We start from the raw sequence: 24,587 nt of genomic DNA, 5'->3' as shown, positions 1-24,587 counted from the left end.
AAAATGAGTGGAAATTATGGTTATTGAGGTTAATAATACTATTGGATCAAAATGACCCCCAAATTCTATGATTTAAGCTGTTTTTGAGGGGTTTTTGTAAAAAAAAAAACACTCGAATCCAAAACACACCCGAATCCGACAAAAAATTTTCAGGGAGGTTTTGCCAAAACGCGTCCGAATCCAAAACACGTCCGCGGAACCGAATCCAAAACCAAAACACAAAACCCGAAAAATTTCCGGTGCACATCACTAGTAATAGGACAAACAAGCAATGGAATGGATGCTCACAATCTTTCAAAATGCTATTTCCTTTCCTCATACTATACCTAATAAATAACTCCTCCACTGTAGGTAATTCAGTGCCAATGATATTCCCAGCTGTCCTAACTACTCACTCCAGCAATTTTCGATCGACTGAGGTACAATTGCCGTACCAAACAGATAAACAATAAGTTAAAATACTTTCAATTACACAATAATAAAAATTCAATAAATATTTTTTTTATAGTTTAGCCACCTGTAATCTCCTCAAAAAAAAACATGCGCTGTTGCACCTTCTTGACCATAAGTAGGACATTAGTACTCCAAGTCAAATCATCATTAATAGTAGTACCCAGGTTAGCAATGGATAATGGCAACAGACTAGCTCTTGATGTTTTTCTAAAATCAATAATGATTTATTTGGTCTTTTTTTGATTTATCAACAGACTATTCACCTCCCCCAACTAACCAACCTATCCACCTCCTCACGATACATAGTCTCATCTCCATCCGATATGAGGCCCACTACTGTCGTACTTTACAATCGGTACTTTACATCGGCAAACTTTACAATTAAATTTGATTGAAAATTAGAAACACAATCATATGTAAAAAGTGAGAATAAAAAAGGACTTAAAACACAGCCTTGAGGGGTACCAGTACTAATCATAGTAGTAGTGGATATTTAATTACCCAACCTCACTTGTTGTGGCCTGTCTATAAGAAAATTAAAAAACCCAATTGCACAAGATAGCTGGAAACCCAAGTGTGAATAATTTCTTAATCAGAGCACCGGGAGGGATGGTATTAAATGCTGAACTATAGTCAATAAAAAGTATTCTAACATACGAATCGGGCCTTTCCAGATGACAAAGAGAGGAATGGACAACAGAGTTTAATGCATCTTCTGTTGACCTCTTTTGTCTATATGCAAATTGATATTTATCAAAATCAGGGGGGATAAAACTCTTCATACGTGATAAAACTAATCTCTCAAAACATTTCATGATTAACGGGGTCAACGCAATCGGTCTATAATCATTTAAGTCAGTAACCTTAGAGGTTTTTGGAACTGGAATTACTACTGTGTTTTTAAAAAAAAGCAGGGACTAAACACTGTGAGAGAGACAGATTAAAAATATAAGTAAAAATATAACTAATTCCATCAACACATCCTTTCAATACTTTCCCTGGTATACCATCCGGACCAGGTGCTTTCTGGACACTAACACCTAACAGACAATTTCTGACCTCATCCTCAAAAAATACCAATGCCTTATCCGAACAACACATTAACAAATTAGTAGCAGCAGTTTGATTAGCTCTATCAAAACGGGCATAAAAATAATTCAATTCCTCTAATAAACCAACATTAGTGCGCCCATCAAATGAGGATTTCACCTTCCAGTCCGTCAGACTCCGGATTCCATTCCACATGCTTCTAGAGTCCAAATCGTTCTCAAACCCAGACTCAATTCTTGCTGCATAATCCCTTTTTGTTCTAATAATTCATTTTTTAAAGGTTAATCTAGATACTCTATAAGATGCCTTATCGTTAGCCTTAAAGGCTTGATTCCTAGCATGCAGTAATGAACGCACCTCCCCGTTCATCCACGGCTTCTCATTCGAAAACTGCTTAATACTCTTCATAATGGTAACATTCCCAATGCACCAATATATATATGAGAGTACTGCGGAGGCCAAATGATCAACATTAACCTGAGAATTTTCAACAGACTGAGAAATAAATAATTTCCAGTCCGTTGTCTCAAAACAATCCTGAAGCCTAGTCATAGCATCCTCTGGCCAAATACAGACAGATCTATTTTCCATTTTCCTACGTTTCACTAATGGGATACACGAGGGAATAAGATACATGGACACATGGTCAGAAAATCCAACATGAGGACACATAATAGTTTTATATGGCTGTTTAACATTACTATAGACCTGATGAAGGATATTATCACCCCCAGTCGGAACAAATATATTTTTATCAAAAACACTGCCTTTAAATTTGCTTTATTAAAATCACCAGCTACTAGAAAAACTCTATTTTATCCTGTTTTCATTCTCTTTCCTCCAATCTCACCCTGTTAATCCCCTTGTGCTGCTCTCGTCTCCCCATTATTCCCCCTGTGTTCCACTTGTCTCCCCCCGTTATTCCTCCTGTGTTCCTCTTGCTTCCCCCCTGTTATTCCTCCTGTCTTCCTCTTGCCCCCCCCCCCCGTTATTCCATTCCTCTTGTCTCACCCCCGTTATTCCGTTCCTCTAGTGTCCCCCCGTTATTCCTCTTGTCTCTACCCCCCCCCCATTATTCCGCTCCTCTTGACTCCCCGGTTATTCCTCCTATGTTGCTCTTGTCTCCCCCCTGTTATTCCTCCTGTGTTCCTCTTGTCTCCCCCCCCCCCCCCCCGTTATTCCTCCTGTGTTCCTCTTATCTCTCCCCATTATTCCTCCTGTCTTCCTCTTGTCTCCCCCCGTTATTCCTCCTGTGTTCCTCTTATCTCCCCCCGTTATTACTCCTGTGTTCCTCTTGTCTCCCCCTGTTATTCCTCCTGTCTTCCTCTTGTCTCCCCCGTTATTCCTCCTGTCTTCCTCTTGTCTCCCCCGTTATTCCTCCTGTGTTCCTCTTATCTCTCCCCGTTATTCCTCCTGTGTTCCTCTTGTCTCCCCCGTTATTCCTCCTGTGTTCCACTTGTCTCCCCCCCTCCCCCCGTTATTCCCCCTGTGTTTCTAAAATTCCTCCCGTCTCCTCCTCTTCTTTCCCGTTCCTGACGGATCTCCCTATTCATCTGAGCTAAACAACCACAGCTTTTTTTTATGTAACAATTACCAGCCCATGCTGTTTAGGAGCCTCCCGTTTTCCCTTGTTCTTCTTGTCTTACTCCCATCTCCTCTGTTCTTCCTGCTGTTCCTACCATCTCCCCATCTTCCTTCAATGTCTTCCTCCTGTCTTCATTCAATCTACCCTGGTTTTTCCCCTGGTGTTCATATTGTCTCCCCTGTCCTGCACCCCGTGTGTCTCCCTCCCTCCATGTTCCTCCCATCAATGTGAGGTCAAATGTGTGGCCGTAACTGTCCTTTTTGTATGTGGCGGTCACCAGCCAGTGTTGTAGAGTAGCCTCTGTGCAGGCCTAGGGCAGGATGTACTAAGCATCCGCGATGTGGTACAGTACTTCCCACCTCTTATCGGGTACATACCGGCATTAATAATGTTGGTATGTACCTAGAAAATCACAAAGGACAGCTCTTTCAATAAGAGCTGTCCTTTGCGCATACAGACTAGGAGGGGAGGGGGCACACTGACGCATATACAGACTAGGAGGGGAGGGGGGAACACTAATACACATATAGACTAGGAGAGAGGGGGGCACACTGATGCATATACAGACTAGGAGGGAAGGGGCACACTGATGCATATATAGACTAGGAAGGGAGGGGGCACACTAATAGGTAGCTATACAGACTAGGAGGGGAGGGGGCACATTAATGCATGTACTTTTAAGGACACCCTCCTTTTCAGTGGCAATGTCCCCCCAGTAATCCTGTTTCATTTGCCATACCCCCACTTCAAAATTCCCACTTCGATGACCACTGTATGTATGTGTGTATGGGTCTGCTCCTCTATTAAATGGTTGAAGGTAGGCACTAGCTTGATTTCCATGGACATAGCCACACTCATGGCAAAGGCCACACCCCCTATTTATACCACCCTCACCGCAGCGCTTGTCATACCTCCTGCCAAGGCACACTATAGGCCCTTCATACATTTCAGCTCCAGGCCCATGTGGTCCTTAATCTGGCACTGCTGTACTGGGTGATGTGTGAGATACACCTGGGGATTATACACCCTATATACTGTACTGTGCGATGTGTGTTATACACCTGGTGATTATACATCCTGTAATCTGTACTGAGCGATGTGTGAGATACACCTGGGGATTATACCCCCTATATACTGTACTGTGTGATGTGTGAGATACACCTGGGGATTGTACACACTATATACTGTACTGTGCGATGTGTGTGATGATACACCTACTGTATATGCTACAGTAAGTAAATGTATACATATGCTTTATATGTGTAGGTATGTGTATGTACACTGCATACATATGCATACTGTATAGGCAGTGGTGCAAGTAGAAAAAATGTCTTATGGGTACTGGGTGCGCGCGCCTTCTGCGCGCGTGCAAAAAAAATGGGTGTGGCCAAGTGCCACATGGGCGTGGTCAATGAAAATGGGGGCGTGGTACACATATGGGGGGAGGGGCAGATACACGTATGACCCCAATAGTGCCAGATACACGTTGCCCCACAGTGCCAGATACACATTGCCCCACAGTGCCAGATACACATTGCCCCACAGTGCCAGATACACATTGCCTCACAGTGCCAGATACACATTGCCCCACAATGCCAGATACAGAAATGCCCCCAGAGTGCCAGATATACATTGCCTCACAGTGTCAGATACACATTGCCCCACAGTGCCAAATACACAAATGCCCCCACTGTGTCAGATATACATTGCCCCCCGTGCCAGATACAGAAATGCCCCTACAGTGCCAGATATGCCCCCAGTGCCAGATATCCCCCAGTGCCAGGTATACATGCCCCCCCAGTGCCAGATATCCCCCAGTGCCAGGTATACATGCCCCCATGTGCTAGATATCCCCCAGTTCCAGGTATATATGCCCCCCTGTGCCAGATATCCCCCAGTGCCAGGTATACATGCCCCCCCAGTGCCAGATATCCCCCAGTGCCAGGTATACATGCCCCCCCAGTGCCAGATATCCCCCAGTGCCAGGTATACATGCCCCCCTGTGCCAGATATCTCCCAGTGCCAGGTATATATGCCCCCCTGTGCCAGATATGCCCCCAGTGCCAGAAATCCCCCAGTGCCAGGTATACATGCCCCCCCAGTGCCAGATATTCCCCAGTGCCAGGTATACATGCCCCCCCTGTGCCAGATATTCCCCAGTGCCAGGTATATATGCCCCCTGTGCCAGATATCCCCCAGTGCCAGGTATACATGCCCCCCCCCCCCCAGTGCCAGATATCCCCCAGTGCCAGGTATACATGCCCCCCTGTGCCAGATATCCCCCAGTGCCAGGTATATATGCCCCCCTGTGCCGGATATGCCCCCAGTGCCAGAAATCCCCCAGTGCCAGGTATACATGCCCCCCAGTGCCAGATATTCCCCAGTGCCAGGTATACATGCCCCCCCAGTGCCAGATATCCCCCAGTGCCAGGTATACATGCCCCCCTGTGCCAGATATCCCCCAGTGCCAGGTATATATGCCCCCCTGTGCCAGATATGCCCCCAGTGCCAGAAATCCCCCAGTGCCAGGTATACATGCCCCCCAGTGCCAGATATTCCCCAGTGCCAGGTATACATGCCCCCCCAGTGCCAGATATCCCCCAGTGCCAGGTATACATGCCCCCCTGTGCCAGATATCCCCCAGTGCCAGGTATATATGCCCCCCTGTGCCAGATATCCCCCAGTGCCAGGTATACATGCCTTCCCAGTGCAAGATATCCCCCAGTGCCAGGTATACATGCCCCCCTGTGCCATATATCCCCCAGTGCCAGGTATATATGCCCCCCTGTGCCAGATATGCCCCTAGTGCCAGAAATCCCCCAGTGCCAGGTATACATGCCCCCCCAGTGCCAGATATTCCCCAGTGCCAGGTATACATGCCCACCCTGTGCCAGATATCCCCCAGTGCCAGGTATATATGCCCCCCTGTGCCAGATATGCCCCCAGTGCCAGATATCCCCCAGTGCCAGGTATACATGCCCCCCCAGTGCCAGATATCCACCAGTGCCAGATAGAAATGCCCCCTTCCCAGTGCCAGATATCCCCCAGTGCCAGGTATAACATGCCCCCCCTTCCCTGCTCACCGCTGCCCGCTGCCGTCCTGTCTGTCATGTGAGGGAAGCAGAGCGCAGCCTGCGCCTCTCCTTCCCCTCAGTCTCCGGCGGGTGTCTCACAGTTTAATTCAGCGCTGATCCGTGAGCCAATCAGAGCTCGCGGTGCGACCTCTGATTGGCTCACGGATCGGCGCTGAATTAAACTATGACACCCGCCGGAGACTGAGGGGAAGGAGAGGCGCAGGCTGCGCTCTGCTTCCCTCACATCAGCGGCGGTGCGGCGATGTGGCGGGGACGGCGAGTGCGGCGTGGATCAGCAGAGGGAGGGAGGGAAGAGGAGCGGCGGCCCGTCGGTGTGGGTACGGCATACCCACGGCTAAATTCTTACGGGTACGCCGTACCCACCCGTACCCGCCCACTTGCACCACTGTGTATAGGTGTTATATGTACACTGTATATCGGGTAGGCAAATGTTCAGCACTCCAGCAACCGTGGAACTAGACATCCCAGCTTGCCTTGCTATAGTTTTGCTGTTAGGCAATTTATATCTGTGGAAGGACATGTTGAGATATTTAATTCCACAGCATCTGGAGTGCTGTACATTGCCTATCCCTGCTGTATATATATATGCATACTGTGTATATATACACATATACAATGGTATATATAGTTATACTGTATATGTACACTCTATCTAGGTATGTTTATGTACACCATCTATATGGTACACTATCTAGCTTAGGGGTCAATCTAAATGCGGGCTAAGTGTGTGAGTTGCTGTTGCAATGCATACCTCCCAACAGTCCCACTATTCAGACACTGGGCCTAATTCAGATTTATTATTAACAGGGTTGAGCTATGCATGTCTGTTTTCTGTATTTTTAGTGTCTGATCCGTTTACACCATTTGTAAATGCCTGTGTGATGCGAATCCTTCATATTGTGTAAGCACAGGTTGTTTTTCAAATTTTATCCTAGAGGTGTAAAGTAGCGCCACGTGGAATCACAAATTTTTTCGTTTATGCTATTTTAGAATCACGGTGAAAGATTCTGTTTGCTTCCAATGGCTGCTATCAGCATATAAGCGTACCAGGGGTCTTCATTTCTTTAGGGGCGTAGCTATGACTAATGGGGCCCCACAGCAAATTTTTCTCCCCCCCCACACACACAAAAAAGAACAACCTGTTGCATTTTGTGACTGGTCCCGTTTCTCGTTCTGATCGCAGAGAAGCTGGCCAGAACTACGGCGCAATGTCTTCTCTGTGTACTTTCTAATATGTCTATGCACCCCTCCGGTAGAACTCACCCGCCTCATCATTACGGCTGTACAGGCGGGCACTCACCGCCTGTGCCCCGTGGCTTTTCCTCTTACAGCAATGTGCTGCTCCTATTGCAGGCACATCTGCAGTCAGTGTTATGGATGGCTGTCTCACCGTTCTCACTGATGCTGAGAGGAGCTGCGGCGTTGCATTGCTTAGCATGGCTGCTCCCAGCATCAGTGAGCATGGAGAGACACTGAGCCTGCCGGATGGGAAATTAACAGTAGGAGCAGCATACTGCTGATAGAGAAAACACGGGGCATAGGTCTCTGCAGGCAGCATATCCAGGTGCAGAGAGAGGGCCGGGCCCTGGAGGTGGGCAGGGCCCCATAGCTACCGCACTCCCTGCACCGCCGATACCTACGCCTATGGTGCTACGCCTACTGCTGCTGATGCTCATGTGGTATCCGCTTTGGGATGTTTGTATATTGCCATAACTAAATTAGAATCTAAATATGTGGATGGTGTATTTTTAGTGGCGGATGACTTTAACCAGGCCAGATTGAAGACTATCCTTCCTAAATACTATGAGTATGTAAAGACTCCTACTAGAGGGGAAAATTTATTAGATCATGTGTATTGTAAGTCAAGGAGGCTTATTCATCCATTAGGCATGCTAATATTGGTAACTCGGATCATATTTCCCTGTATTTGGTGCCAATATACAGACCCTTAGTCCGACGTTTTAAACTCGAAAGTAAATTTGTTACAACATGGCCACAGGAGGCTATGGCCAGACTCCAAGATATTTTGGAGTTCACGGACTGGGGTTTGTTTGTTGCAGAATCCCAGGTGGACGAGAACGATAATTTGGTGAATGTAGACCATCTTACTTCTATGGTATTAGGCTATATTAATTGTTGCATTGAGAGTGTGACCGTCAAGAGACGTGTGAAACTCTTTGCTAACAATAAACCTTGGGTTAATAACATGGTGAGATCAGTACTAATAGCGAGGGATAGAGCATTTAAATCCAAAGATCCAGTTGCTTTTAGGGCTGCCAGATCAAACCTAAAAAAGGGAATTCGTGATGCAAAAAAGGCATACTCTGTCATGCTTCAAACTAAATGTAAAAATGACAGAGATGCGAGAAGCATGTGAAGGGGAATTCAGGATATCACCGACTGTAAGGCAAACTCAAAGCAACCAGCAGATCCCACGTTTGGCGAAACGTTGAATATTATTTATATGTGTTTTGACAAGGAGGTTGACTTTCCTCGCACGTGTGTGGTCAACGAAGGCAACGGTGAGCCATTGGTGCTAGACGAGTTGTCCGTTAGGAAGTGTTTCGCTGCTATTGACCCCAGTAAAGCCTCAGGCCCCGATGGAATCCCAGGGAGTGTTATTAAGAACTACTCAGAACAACTAGCAGGTATTTTTACCATCATTTTTAATCTCTCTTTAGCATAGTGTATTGTTCCTAAAAATTTTAAATCAATAGTAATTACTCCCATCCTAAAAAATGGTAAAATTAATACCAATGAGCCAAGTGACTTCCGACCAATTGCCCTTACGTCATTAATTATGAAGTAATTTGAAAAATTGATTATTAGACATTTAAAGGGCTTCATACCGGCCACCCTTGATCAGTTCCAATTTGCATATAGGGCAAATAGATCTACTGACGATGCAGCCCTTACTCACTTACTGCTTACTCACCTGGAAAATAGGGATTCCTCAGTAAAAATTTTATTTGTAGACTACAGTACGGTTTTTAACACCGTTATTCCTACTTTTCTAGTTAACAAAATGACCCAGTTAGGTGTGGACAGGTAGTCAGGATCAACAATAAAATCACAAATGAGGTAATGATTAGTACAGGTGTACCACAGGGATGTGTTGTTTACCTACGACTGTGTTTCCAAATCAGACACGGTGCATATACTTAAATTTGCAGATGATATTACTATTGTAAGTCTCAATAGTGGTAACAATGACTCAGAATTCATATCCGAAGTATGTAGGCTGTAGAAATGGAGTCAAGATTATCATCTAATTCTTAACATCACAAAGACCAAAGAGATGATCTTGGATTTTAGGATAACCCATCGGTACACTTACAGTCCTTTGTTCTTGGACAAGCAAGAGGTGGAGATAGTATCATCTTTTAAATTCTTGGGTATGAAAATATCTAATGATTTGTTATGGCATTGTCATATCGACAATGTCATAAAGAAAGCCCAACAGTGGTTATACTTTCTTAGGAAAATGCGTTCAGCAGGAATATGAGCCAATTTTAGTTAATTTCTACTCTTGTATTGTTGAGAGTGTGCTTACTTACGGTATTTCCGTCTGGGATGGAAATTGTAACGTAGCTGAGTGTAAGTCACTTGATAGAATTGTTAAAACCGCTGGAAGTATAGTAGGTTTACAATTGCCAAATATCCAGCCCATTTATAAAAAGAGGCTCCTTATGAAGGCTAGGAGTATATTGAGTGATGAGACCCACCCTAATCATGGGGTATTTACCCTGCTTCCTTCTAACTTACGTTAAAGATCTTTGCTGTGTAAGACCAGTTGGTTGAACATAGGCCCTCATTCCGAGTTGTTCGCTCGTTATTTTTCTTCGCATCGGTGCGATTTTCCGCTAACTGTGCATGCGCAATGTTCGCACTGCGGCTGGGTCAAGTAAATTTGCTAAGAAGTTTGGTATTTTACTCACGGCATTACGACGTTTTTTCTTCGTTCTGGTGATCGGTGTGTTATTGACAGGAAGTGGGTGTTTCTGGGCGAAAACTGACCGTTTTATGGGTGTGTGTGAAAAAACGCTGCCGTTTCTGGGAAAAACGCGGGAGTGGCTGGAGAAACGGGGGAGTGTCTGGCCGAATGCTGGGTGTGTTTGTGACGTCAAACCAGGAACGAAACTGACTGAACTGATCGCAGTGGCAGAGTAAGTGTCGAGCTACTCAGAAACTGCTAAGAAATTTCTACTCGCAATTTTGAGAATCTTTCGTTCGCAATTCTGCTAAGCTAAGATTCACTCCCAGTAGGCGGCGGCTTAGCGTGTGCAATGCTGCTAAAAGCAGCTTGCGAGCGAACAACTCGGAATGAGGGCCTTAGTTTTTTTCCTAAGGCAATTAATATGCTTAATGGCCTAAAGGGTAGATAGGGGTGTAGTATCTGCTTATGTGTCTACTTGTGTCCTTATGGCTTTTAAAATATTTTATTGTGCCTAATTGGTACTTGTATTTTTGTGATATCTATTTCGTTCATACTAAAATTGTTTGTTCACATGTTGAATATTTAATGATAATAAACTCAAACTGCTGGCGCTGCTGTTGTTGCTGCTGGGAGTCGATCGTCATCCCAGAGGGGAAGTCGGGAGAGCACTTGTACTACTTCAACTAAGCAAATGACTGTCCAACAGTCCTTTGCAAAGAAGATGAAATATGACAGCAGTCACCCTGTTGCAAAGCGGATTACTGAGGCCATAACAACTATGCTGGTGTTAGACGTGCATCCGGTATCCGCCATTAGTGCAGTGGGATTTAGACAGTTGATGGACGTACTGTGTCCCTGGTACCAAATCCCGTCTAGATTCCACATCACTAAGCAAGCAATTCCTGGACTGTACAGGGACATTAAGAAAAGTGTCCTCAGTGTCCTGAAAAATGCGGTTGTACCCACTGTCCACTTAACCACGGACATGTGGGCAAGTGGAGCAGGACAAACTAAGGACTACATGACTGTGACAGCTCACTGGGTAGAGTATTGCCTACCGCAGCAACAACAGCAGTGGCACCAGTAACAGCATCTCACAAACGCCAACTTGTTCCTAGGCAGGCTACACTGTGTATCACCGGTTTCCGTAAGAGGCATACCGCTGACAATCTCTTACGGAAACTGAGGGATATTATTGCAGAATGGCTTACCCAACTTAGACTCTCCTGGGGATTTGTGATATCAAACAATGCCACCAATATTGTGCGTGCATTACATCTGGGCAAATTCCAGCACGTCCCATGTTTTGCACATACAATTAATTTGGTGGGGCAGAATTTTTTTTTAAATGACAGCGGCGTGCAGGAGATGCTGTTGGTGGCCCGAAAAAATGCGGGCCACTTTCGACATTCAGCCACTGCGTGCCGAAGACTGGAGTGCCAGCAAACACTCCTGAACCTGCCCTGCCATCACCTGGAGCAAGAGGTGGTAACGAAGTGGAATTCAAAACTCTATATGCTTCAGAGGATGGAGGAGCAGCAAAAGGTAATTCAAGCTTATACACCCACCTACAATATAGGCAAAGGAGTGAGAATGCACCTGACTCAAGTGCAGTGGAGAATGATTTCCGTTTTGTGCAAGGTTCTCCAACCCTTCGAACTTGCCACATGTGAAGTCAGTTCAGGCACTGCCAGCTTGAGTCAGGCCATTCCCCTCATCAGGCTTTTGCAGAAGCAGCTGAAGAAATTGAAGGAGGAGCTAAGACCGAGCAATTCCGCTAAGTATATGGGACTTGTGGATGGAGCCTTTCATTCGCTTTGCCAGGATTCAAAGGTGGTCAATCTGTTGAAATCAGTGCACTACATTTTGGCCACCGTGCTTGGTCCTAGGTTTAAAGCCTATGTTGTATCTCTCTTTCTGGTAGACACAAGTCTGCAGAGGTTCAAAGACCTGCTGGTGAGAAAATTGTCAACTCAAGCAGAACGTGACCCGTCAACCACACCTCCTTCATTTTCTCCTGCAATTAGGGCTGCGAGGATAAGGATAAAATTTCAGAGCCTACCTGCTGATGGTGATGCAGGGCAGTCAGGAGCAAGTGTTGACATCTGGTCCAGACTGAAGGAGCTGCCAAAAATTTCTGACATGTCTAATGTCACTGCATATGATGCTGTCACCATTGAAAGAATGGTGGAGGATTATATGGGTGACAGCATCCAAAAAGGCATGTCAGACGGACTGTACAGTATATTTGTATGTACAGTACATTTGCAGTAAAAAGAGGCAATTTGGAGGCCCTTGCACAAACTGGCTTTATTTTACCTAAGTTGCTCCCCCCCCCCCACCCCTGCAGTGTGTACTCTGAAAGAGTATTTAGTGCTGCCGGTAGCATTGTTAGCGATCGGCATAGGAGGTTACTTCCACAAAATGTGGAGAAGATGGTGTTCATCAAAATGAATTATACATTTCTCCAGGAAGACCTTTACCAGCAATTGCCTCCACAAAGTACACGAGGAACTGTGATGGTGGATTCCAGTGGGAACAAATGAATACACTGTGAGGATGAGGATGTAAACACTGAAAGGGGTGAGGAATTGGAGGATGAGGTCGACATCTTGCCTCTGTAGAGCCAGTTTGTACAAGGAGAGATGAATTGCTTCTTTTTTGGTGGGGGGGATTAATTGCTTCTTTTTTTGTGGGTGCCCAAGAAACCAATCATTTCAGCCACAGTCATGTGGCAGACCATGACGCTGAAATGATTGGTTTGTTAAAGTGTGCATGTCCTGTTTATACAACATAAGGGTGGGTGGACCCAAGGACAATTCCATCTTGCACCTCTTTTTTTCTGTGCATTATGTGCTCTTTGGGGCCTTGTTTTAAAACTGCCATCCTGTCTGCCACTGCAGTGCCACTTCTAGGTGGGCCAGGTGTTTGTGCCACCCACTTGTGTCGCTTAGCTTAGTCATCCAGCGACCTTGGTGCACCTCTTTTTTTTTTCTTTGCATTATGTGCTTTTTGGGACCTAGTATTTAAAACTGCCATCCTGTCTGCCACTGCAGTGCCACTCCTAGATGGGCCAGGTGTTTGTGCCGCACACTTGTGTAGCTTAGCTTAGTCATCCAGCGACCTTGGTGCACCTCTTTTTTTTTCTTTGCATTATGAGCTCTTTGGGGGCCTAGTTTTTAAAACTGCTATCCTGTCTGCCACTGCAGTGCCACTCCTAGATGGGCCAGGTGTTTGTGCCGCCCACTTGTGTCACTTAGCTTAGTTATCCAGCTACCACGGTGCAACCGTTTGGCCTAAAAACAATATTGTGAGATGTGAGGTGTTCAGAATAGACTGGAAATTAGTGGAAATGAATGTTATTTGATCCTAATACTGTAGGATCAAAATGACCACCAAATTCTGTAATTGTAGCTGGTTTTATGTTTTTTTCAAAAATCATCCAGATCCAAAACCAAAACCCAAAAGGGTGTTTTTGACAAAACCAATCCAGATCCAAACACGAATTGGCTTCCAGATCCAAAGCCAAAAGACAAAACCGAAAAGTGTCCGCCGCACATCTCTAGTAAAAACCCATAACATTACATAAACAAATGTAACTATAATTGAAGAAACATTTTACATGACTCACATACCAATCACTTAAAAATGTGCAGCTGCTATATACACACAGACTATGTTTTTAAATAATGAAATCTGGAAAATAAAACAATGACCTGCACAAATAAAAGCTTAACAAACCCTTTTTCCCTACCGAGTTTCCAATATTGTATGAAAAGATTATAGAAAACATGCATAGAAATGGTAATGGGACATTGTGAGACAGAGACACTGTGGTTCCATGCACAGTCCTCTAAACATCGGTCAATTGCAACCAAATCAGGACTGCATCCAGAGCTGCATCAGCCTCTATTTACCTGGACAAACTATTGCATGGGATACGATTAGCATGCCGGCGTTTCTTCTGCAGGTAGTCAGAATACCGATACCGGAGTCCCGACACAGGTCACGAGACCGGCATTGGGATTGCAACATCGATAACAATGCTGATGTCAGAATCCCAACTGTCGGCATCACGAACGTAAGTATGTTGCGGAGGGTTAGGGTTAGGCTACGAAGTGGGGGAGGCTAGGTTTAGGCTATGAGGATGGGTTACGGTTAGGCACTAAGAAGAAGGAGTTAGGGTTAGGCACCACAAGGGAGGGTTAAGGTTAAACTTGTCGATGCTGGCAGTGACGGAGCATCTGCCAGGAGCCATGCTGCTTTCTGCAGAATGGCCCTGGCTAGCGATATCGCTAGAATGAGCTACATACAGCTCCAACAGGTGATGTCGCTGATGAACCGCAGGAGCGCACATTGTCAGCGACATAGCGGGTACACACTGGATGAATTCAACAATTTATTGTTCCAATCTGTCAGAATCAGCCGAATCCTTAAAAAAATTGTATAATGTGTACCCAACCTTAGTGATAGGGGAATAGAGGGGGAGGGTTAGAAAACTTACCAACAAGGTATCAGGATTCTGGGCATCAGGAGCCCTCTGTCAGTATTCTGACCGCCGGCATCCCAAGCGCCGGGATCCTGATACCATCCCCTTTTGTATATGGTTTGGGGCTGAAATGCCAACATTTGGGATGCCGGTGGTCAAAATACCAACCACATCATCCCGATGTTTAGAATCTCAACAGGGGTCGGGTAAGTATACTAACCCCCCAACCCCCTTGCCGCAGCTTAAACCATACCCTTCCCCTCTCTTCTGCAGCATAACCCTACCCATCCCTGGGGGTACCTAAACCTAACCCCCACACACACACACACACACACACACACACACACACACACACACACACACACATTCCCGTGGCTTGCCTCTCCAGTTGCCCGGCAGTCACTTGTTCAGGATCCCAGCTGTCGGTATGCCGGCTCCGGGATTGTGATCTAACTTGGGATGCCAGTGCATCATCTGAGGAACATAGCCAGAATCAAGCACTTGATTCCCTCAGAAGACCTGCCTAAGGTCATACATGTATTTGTTTCATCATGCCTAGACTACTGCAATGCCCTACCTTGGTCTACAAGCAAAATAATTGCACTGCTTGCAGATGGTACTAAATTCAGATGCCAAACTATTAACCAACCAGCCCCATTCTGGCCATATGACACCTATTCTCAACTCTCTTCTCTGGCTACCTGTAAAATGGTGAATTTTTTTCAAAAATGGCTCACTGACTTTCAATGCCTTACATGACCAGGGCCCAAGGTACTTGAAGTAGCTTCTGATTCCTTAAGGCCCATATAGACGGGCCGATGCAGGAAAGATGTGTGCTGAGCGAACCGCTCAGCACACATCTCTCCCGCCGCTCAGCACAGCGCGATCTGTGCTGAGCGTGTGGGGGGAGACGGAGGGGCTGCTCACTTCACCCAGCAGGTGAAGTGAGTGACCCGCTAGATTGGCCTGCATGCAGCAGCGCATCGCTATCGCTGTGAGGGGTACACACGGAGCGATAATGCTCATATTCTAAGCAATCTAGTCAGATTGCTTAGAATATCACTCCGTCAGTACCCCCCTTTACTGTCCCACTCAATAACTGCGATCTGTAGATGAAGGACTACTAACAGTACCTAGAATCTCCCTGAATTCATCTGGGGGTCGAGCTTTCAACTTTGTGGCTCCAACCCTATGGAATGCTCTTCCCCGCACAGTGCGAGAAGCCTCCACTCTAGAATCCTTCAAAAATAGACTCAAGACTTACCTATTTACTCACGCATTTCACTAATATGTACTGTTACGCTTGTTTTGTATTTTGAGCTGTAAAGAAAAATGTAAAGCACTTTCAGTCCTTTTAGGAGAAAAGTGCTATATAAATATCATTCTTCTTATTATTATTATTATTATTATTATTATTATTCCAAATAGTGTCGGGATTCCGGCATCGGTATTTTGACGGCCGGTATCCTGAGTATCGGGATCCTGACCGGTTCCCTTGCATATAGCTCACAAATGATGGATTGTTTTTTACACTACATTAATTTAGATGTAAAGTTATATTTTAGCACTGTACTATTTTTTGTATATCATTTAAAAAAATTTAATAAACGTTTCCTTTATTCTAAAGCCTGTTCTTAAGAGAAGGATTGCTAGAAGACTGCTTAGGCCTTGTTAACTACAGAATACACGTCTGCAAAGTAGCATTTGAGCGATAGTACGAGAGTTGTTATCCTTTGACTATCAGATTTCATAGAGTGTACTAAAAGTATATATTGGTGAGCAAGTCATGGTCTGTCTGACTTGGGAAAAGCGAGTGTTGAGAGAAGACTGGTGTGCTAGAGGCAGTTAATCTGTGGCCTAAAGGTATATGCAAGATTAAGGGTGATTACTTGAGAAACCCAAACAGTAGCATCCCACTCCAAGAATGCTCAGGTGAAGTGTATACCTGACCTTTTCTTGTTCCTAACATAGTATATATTACTGTACCTTCCATGGTTCAGTTGTTGGGGTTATAAGTAGAACCTACAGTTGATTTTAATCTCCACAGAACTCTGCTCTGATGAAGTAATTGTCAAGAGGATGAAACCTATCTTCTTGGGGAAAAAAGGGGGTATATTTAGATGCAGCATGCATGATATCATGCTGCTAGATTCTGCAGAGAAAACAAGCCGCAAACGAAGATGGAACAGCAGCCTTCTTATGCAGGAGGAGGTAAGTATGGGCCGGGGAGACATGTGTAGGGTTGAAGATAAAGTGACACAAGGCAGGGATGGAGCTGAAGACACAGTCGAAGAGGATCGATGATAATGGGGCTGAGAGACAAAGAGTGGGCGTGGGGGCTGAGGCTGAGAGGCACAGAAGGGGAGGCTGAGAGACAAAGGGGATGGTGAGGCTCAGAGACATGGGGGGATAATGAGGCTGTAGACACAGGGGATGGTGTGGCTGAGAGACACAGGGCGATGGTGTGACTGAGAGGCATGCGGGTATGGTGACGCGGAGAGGCAGAGGTCAGGATGTTGGAGAGACACAGTGCAGGGGGCTGAAAAGAGGAAGGACAGAAGTCTGGAAGGACATGAGGCTGGAGTGATGGGGCAGGAGACTGGAGAGACACAATGGCCAGGAGACTAAGAGACATTGGGGGAAGGAGGCTGGGGATACAGTGAGCAGAAGGTGACAAAGGGACATGGGTCTGGGTGAACCTTTGTTATATGATGATGACATTTATTATATTCTTACACAATGATAATGGGGCTGAGAGACAAAGAGTGGGCGTGGGGGCTGAGGCTGAGAGGCACAGAAGGGGAGGCTGAGAGACAAAGGGGATGGTGAGGCTCAGAGACATGGGGGGATAATGAGGCTGTAGACACAGGGGATGGTGTGGCTGAGAACTCTGCTCTGATGAAGTAATTGTCAAGAGGATGAAACCTATCTTCTTGGGGAAAAAAGGGGGTATATTTAGATGCAGCATGCATGATATCATGCTGCTAGATTCTGCAGAGAAAACAAGCCGCAAACGAAGATGGAACAGCAGCCTTCTTATGAAGGAGGAGGTAAGTATGGGCCGGGGAGACATGTGTAGGGTTGAAGATAAAGTGACACAAGGCAGGGATGGAGCTGAAGACACAGTCGAAGAGGATCGATGATAATGGGGCTGAGAGACAAAGAGTGGGCGTGGGGGCTGAGGCTGAGAGGCACAGAAGGGGAGGCTGAGAGACAAAGGGGATGGTGAGGCTCAGAGACATGGGGGGATAATGAGGCTGTAGACACAGGGCTGCAGACACAGCTTTGGTTTGAAATTCCCAGCAGTTTTCCAGTTGTTTTGTGATCCGCAGATTTACTAAAGCCCAAATTGATAAGAGATTGTAGAAAAACCACACTGTAGAAAATAACATCAAATGGACATCAATGTTTTTTCTATTACAGGGATAGAAATCCAACAGTAAATGCACAAAGTGGTAGAGCCGCAGCCACAGGGCACACACATTACAAAGTGCATGGCTATGCAAAACAGAAGCGTGTCAGCATCATACGTTACCCAGTTTTTTTTCACTCTCGGAGAATTCCTCTCCAAATACATCTTACTAATATGGTGGTTTCTCTGCAACAAGGAAACGCTGAAGAAATTGATCCTTCCTGGGAAGACAGTGTCTTCAGTCGGCATTTTACTATTCATGTAGGAGATTCCTTGACCTGGAAGCCTGCTTGTGTAAGAATATAATAAATGTCATCATCATATAACAAAGGTTCACCCAGACCCATGTCCCTTTGTCACCTTCTGCTCACTGTATCCCCAGCCTCCTTCCCCCAATGTCTCTTAGTCTCCTGGCCATTGTGTCTCTCCAGTCTTCTGCCCCATCACTCCAGCCTCATGTCCTTCCAGACTTCTGTCCTTCCTCTTTTCAGCCCCCTGCACTGTGTCTCTCCAACATCCTGACCTCTGCCTCTCTGCGTCACCATACCCGCATGCCTCTCAGTCACACCATCGCCCTGTGTCTCTCAGCCACACCATCCCCTGTGTCTACAGCCTCATTATCCCCCCATGTCTCTGAGCCTCACCATCCCCTTTGTCTCTCAGCCTCCCCTTCTGTGCCTCTCAGCCTCAGCCCCCACGCCCACTCTTTGTCTCTCAGCCCCATTATCATCGATCCTCTTCGACTGTGTCTTCAGCTCCATCCCTGCCTTGTGTCACTTTATCTTCAACCCTACACATGTCTCCCCGGCCCATACTTACCTCCTCCTGCATAAGAAGGCTGCTGTTCCATCTTCGTTTGCGGCTTGTTTTCTCTGCAGAATCTAGCAGCATGATATCATGCATGCTGCATCTGAAATCTCTGCACAAACCACATTTTATTGTGCCATCCGCCAGCTGGTGGCTATGCTCCACCATCTTATCTCTCTGCCTGTGCCCTGGGGCATCTGTGTCCCGACAATGGTATGGTAAGGTTCAATATCCTTTGGTATCTGTGCTCCCAGATATTTTATTGAAGACTGTACTAAATTCAATAGTGGACCTGCTGTCCATCCTGGTCTATTTTCCCTGTGTGTTTGTAGTGCGTTCATTTTGTCCCAGTTAACTGAAAATCCTGATAGCTCACCAAATTGTAAAAGTCTCAAATATGTATGGTATAGATTGTGCTGGGTTTAGATGTGTAAAAAGCAAAATACTGTATCATATGTAAATGCAGTGATTTGGGCTTCATATGTACCTATTTCTATTCGTTTAAAGTTAGTGTTAAAATTAAAAGTGCGTATCAGTGGAACTGCAGTAGTGCCAAATTACTATAATAGTGGTGATAGAGGGGACATACTAATTGTACCATTAATTAAAGATGTGTCCGGTGTTGTGTAAAGAAATGTAATAAACTAAATTGTTGCTTTAAATGTACAGGCTAAATTACAAGATTCCTGCCAGTTCCCTCATGTCACAGGCTAATACATATGGACCTACTGTATATCAAAGAAACCAGTAAGTTTACTGTCATGTCTATATGTAAAATTCTGCTAAAATGTGTTCTCCTAATTGGAATGTCCTTGCTAATGGCATTGAAACTAATACACCTTTTAGATTACTTTGCCAGGTCGCACATGGGATTTTGTAAACAGCTCCAACCCAGATGAGACGTTACTGCTCATGTGCGTAGCCCTGGTGCTTGGAGATGAGATCATCTCTTAGCGCCAGCTCTTACTCTGCTGTAAACGGGTCCTGGGTCGCATCTTACCCATTTGCACTGCACCATGACCCGGGTAGGTCCTGATTTCAACCCATGTACCTACCCTGGTCGAAATGCCGGGTCACTTGACCAGGGTTATTTGTCCTGGCCACTTTCAGACTAAGCAAAATTCCGGGTTGCTGCTCGTTCACATGAAATTTTAAATGATTATTAGGAAGTCATGGACCTGAATTTTACTATCCAAGAAAACACTGCATACATTTTACATGGTCTTAACAGTGAGATCAACCATTTCATTCTGCTAGCAGTGTCTGTGCTCTCATTTCTGTGTCTCCGCACTGCTTATGTGGAAGGAAACAAATCATTTAAATAAAAATTGTATTAGTTCTACGGTCCCATTTAAAAAATAAAAAATACATTTGATTTATAACAAGTTCAACAGTAAATATACATACAAAGTCTTCAGAAACCATTTCATATGAAAAGCATGGCTTTGGAACAAGGCAATGAAAGTTACTCAAACCTATTTATTTATTTATTTTTCTACACCTGCTCTTGGTATGCGGTCAAGATCCCACCGGACCGAATCCCGGTGGTTGGAATACCGACACCGGGATCCCGACCGTCACAATCCCGACATATTCTTCCTCTGTGGGTGTCCACAACACCCATAGAGGGAGAATAAAATAGTGTGCCGAGCGTAGCGAGGCACCGTGCCAGCAGCGTGGCGAGCACAGCGAGCCCGCAAGCAGCTGCGTTGCGCTCGGCCCCCTGTCGGGATTGTGCCGGTCGGGATCCCGGTGTCGATATTCCGACCGCCGGGATTCCGTCCGGCGGTAATACGTACTGATCCCCTGCCCTTGTTATTGTGCATTTACCTTTGCAATAATCTTGGACAGACTCACCCATTTATTATGCCACTGATGACAAAAGGCGTATGGGTCAACTAACTGTAATTGTTAGCATGTGGAGGGGAGGGGTCGCTGGTACTTCCAGAGAGGGGTGTTTGGGGCACATGGGTGGATCTGTGACTCATGTGGATCGGTTAACTTGAGTGGCTTGTGAGGAAAGTTTCAGTAAAGCCCATAGCAGCTACTTCCTGGCTGCCCACTTCAGCCTGGCACTGAATAGGAGATTGCACTGGGGGATGGGGAGAAGGAGGGGGGGGGGGGAGGTGCAATGCAGAGATTTCCAGCATCATACAGCAAGGGACATGGCTACAGTGGCGTGATTCAACGCAAATCCCATCATTGGTGGCCCCGGGCCACCCACTTCACTTGCTAACCAGGATGCAGGGTGCAGTTGGTGTTGGGAGATTTACCCAATTTTCCAGGGGGTCAAGAGGGCCACCTGATTTTCGGGAGCATCCCGGCCGTTCCAGGAGAGTAGGGAAGCAGAGACTTATACAGTGAGTTAATTTGGTGTGCTTTCAGCGATTCCATAAGGCTGCCTTGCACATAAGGAAGATCTCAATCTATTTGAAACTTTTTTTTTACCTGACTGATTAGAACGTGACTGTGACACGAGTATTTAAAAATGTTTCTTGAAACAGTCTTAACATAGCTTGTGTATTTAATAAAACATCTGAACATCAAAGAATATGAATGCACAAGGGAATCTAGGCAGAATAAAGCAAACACTCAGTATAATAACTAAACCTTCAATTGATACAAGGGCTTAAACATAAGTCTTTACATATGAAATGTACAAAGGCAGACATGGAAAGGGGAAATCAAACTAAATGTTGATTTCTGTTCTTTCCAGCATAGTTATTTTGTTTAAATATGTTTAAATATTTCCTCCATGGGATAGTTGATAACTCAGGAAGATAATTGCCCTAATCCTTACTGATTTGTGATTGGTTGTCTCAGGTGGCTGTCAGTAGAACTAATATTCATAAAGCACTAAGCAAACCACCCTTTGTGACTATAATGCCTCTAGCACAGTCACTCTCATAGATATTTACATTTATCTACAGGGAATATCTCTAGCACTTATTAAAAGAAACCATTGCATTTTCAAAGATAAGATTTCCTGTTTAGAATGTACTTTTTATTGCTATTTCAAACAAAATATTTGTCTCTTAAACACACATTAAATGCTTCCTAGTCCTACAATGTCTTTAAATTAAATTTACCATTGTACAGATCTTTTCATACTTATCCAAACGTGACTACTACGATTTTTTTTCTTACCAAGTTCCATTGTTCTTTTTATACAGATTAAGGGGACTATTTACGAAGCCTTGGATGGAGATAAAGTCACTGGAGATAAACTGTGACATGGCAGTTATGTGTTGATTGGCTGGGACTTTATCGACTTTATATCTCCATCCAAGGCTTAGTAAATAGACCCCTTGACTCTGGGCCTAATTCATGTTTGTATGCCATTGCATGGCGATTTTCTAGGCTACAGAGCTGCTAATGTTAGCAAGTGAAGCTGCCAGGCAGGAATGAAGAGAGACACCCACTGGAGCCATCACAAACTCAATCGCAATTGCGTACACATTCGCAGCCTATACACAAGAACAAGGAACATCGAGGGTAAGGTTAGCCCTATGGCTATGCAGACTGTCCACAGCAGTAGCGACGGAGCCATGTATTTGTACGTGCGAGCTCACAGCTAACGACAGATACACGCCCTATGTATCCCTTGCTCTTTAGAGTCTTTTCTTACCTATATGGCGGTTTCTCTGCAATGTGGGACCCCTGGAGAAGTTGAGCCTTCCTGGGCAGACAATGTTTTGAGCTCGTATTCAGTATGCATATAGGAGATATATAGCATGTAGTATGGAAGCCACCTGTTTGCATAGGAATAATATGTCATCTTTATACAACAGAGGTTAAATCAGATACTACATAGTGATAGTAGTTTTGGGGTTGGACAAAATGTGATCTTCCCTGTTCAAACATCCCTGAGAGAGACGTCATCCTCCTATGTCTCCACCGCTGTTCCTCTGCATCTCTCCAGTGCTGTCCCCTATGCACCTCTACAGCAATATCACCAATGATTATGTCTCTGCCATCCCCCGTTGTGTTTCTTCAGCGCCACCCCCCTGTGTTTCTCCCACACCATCCTTCCTGCATGTTATCAGCACCATCCTTCTGTGTCTCTTCAGCTCAGCCCTGTGTGTCTCTCCAGCCCCCTCCTGTCTCTACAGCTCAGCCCTCTACTGTATGTCACTCCAGCCCTCTTAAGTCTTTCCAGCTCAGCCCCCTTAGTCTGTCCAGACCTCCCTTCTGTTTCTCCAGCTTAGAACCTTATGCCTCTCCACCACTTTAATATATCTCCAGCTCACCCCCGTGTCTCCCCAGCTCTCTTCTGTCTCTCCAGCTCAGCCCCCTGTGTCTCTTCACTTAATTTCTGTCTCTTCAGATCAACCCCCTGTCTCTCCTCACCTCTCCTTCTGTCTACCCAGCTCAACCCCTTGTGTCTCTCAAGCCCCCTTCTGTTGTTCCAGCTCATCCCCTTGTGTCTCGTCACCCCCTTCTGTTTCTCCAGCTCAGCCCCTCTCTGTTTCTCGAGTGCAGCACCATGTATCTATCCTCCCCCATTTTGTCTCTCCAGCTCAGCTCCCTGCATTTCTCCAGCTCAGCCCCTTTGGTTACTCTTGTTCATCCCTCTCAGTCTATCCAGCACATTTTCTATGTTTCAGTCCAGTGCCCCAACCAGTGTCTCTTCATCATCTTCTTACCTTCTTGCTTTCACCACAGTGCCTGGTGGTCCCTGCTCCTCTTCGTGGCATTGGCGCAATGTTATAACATTATCTACACTGCACCACAAATAAGAAAATCCAAGAAGCTGCCAGGACCTGAGGAGGGGGAGGCAGCCACAGCCCAATAGACACTAGCAGAGCCTGCATAATTTATTGATGCAGGTGGCAGGGTGGGATCTCTCACCGCAGTGTGCAAGGCTGGGAAGAAAATATGGCAGTAAGTCAAGCTGCCATACTTTGAGCACTGACAACATTTATAAGGGCAATGATTTTACAAGCAAATTATGACTAGTAAAATTATTGTTTTTTATGTTAGGCGTATACATGATCAGAAGCACCAAGTATTTCACAATAAAAACATTAGCATCTGGGTCACAGAAGGCCCAGTTACCACCACTAATTTAACAGCTTCTCTGCAGAGTTGTTGCCAATAATTAAGGGATCATTGCCCTTTTGATTGGCATGGGCTTTAATGACTGCTGCCTCGTCAAGATGTGTCATTCCCCATTTCCATCATTATTTGAGCACTTATATATGCTGGTTGACAATGAATCCATGCCTCTGTGAAGTCTCCAGGTTCAGTGTGAGACCAAACTACATTTGCACTGTCGCTATATACAGTATATGGTCCTGGAGGTTGAAGCAGTAGTACCTCTTTTATTGGCTCCAGTTCAGCTTTTTGTGCTGCCGGTTGCCAGGTATTCTAACAAGAATTTGACATACTGTTGTCTCATCCAAGACTGCGTAATCTGTCACATATGAGCCATAGGTATGGGACCAGCATAGGCAAACGCAGAGGGGGTTTCCGGTTGCCTGGAAACCCCCCTACTCTTGGCAAGTGGCTCACATTATGACAATAGCAATGGTATATAATACAATTACTAGAGCTGCCGCCACATCATGCAGTTTAAGGGACATGACCAGTGGCAGCAGCTTCTTCTACCAAGTTTGCTGTGTGTGGATCTAAGTCCTCAATTAGTGCACTAGACCAGAGAGTAGCTACCAGGATGAAGAGACAGGAGCCTTGCCATGAGGTGGGAGAATGTGTGCTTAGAAAGTGTAGTACTCTGCATCTATAGTGTTAAATATTAA

The 24,587-nt window shown here is 45.4% G+C and overlaps 1 protein-coding gene across 1 annotated transcript in view; it reads right to left on the bottom strand.

Annotated features, from left to right (window-relative positions):
* The window catches only part of LOC134918777 (interleukin-15-like), a 205,975-nt gene extending 182,384 nt beyond the window's left edge, over window positions 1-23,591 (bottom strand). Inside the window, exons 1-2 of the mRNA XM_063920391.1 lie at window positions 23,475-23,591; window positions 22,457-22,580 (exon numbers count right to left, since the gene is read on the bottom strand). The gene's annotated coding sequence lies outside the window, so the exon portion shown is untranslated. The remainder of the gene's footprint in view (window positions 1-22,456; window positions 22,581-23,474) is intronic.
* Between the last annotated feature and the right edge of the window lie 996 nt (window positions 23,592-24,587).

This window comes from Pseudophryne corroboree, chromosome 1 (genome assembly GCF_028390025.1).
Source record: "Pseudophryne corroboree isolate aPseCor3 chromosome 1, aPseCor3.hap2, whole genome shotgun sequence".
NCBI classification, from domain to species: Eukaryota; Metazoa; Chordata; class Amphibia; order Anura; family Myobatrachidae; genus Pseudophryne; species Pseudophryne corroboree.
This window is presented reverse-complemented; position numbering and strand designations above follow the sequence as displayed.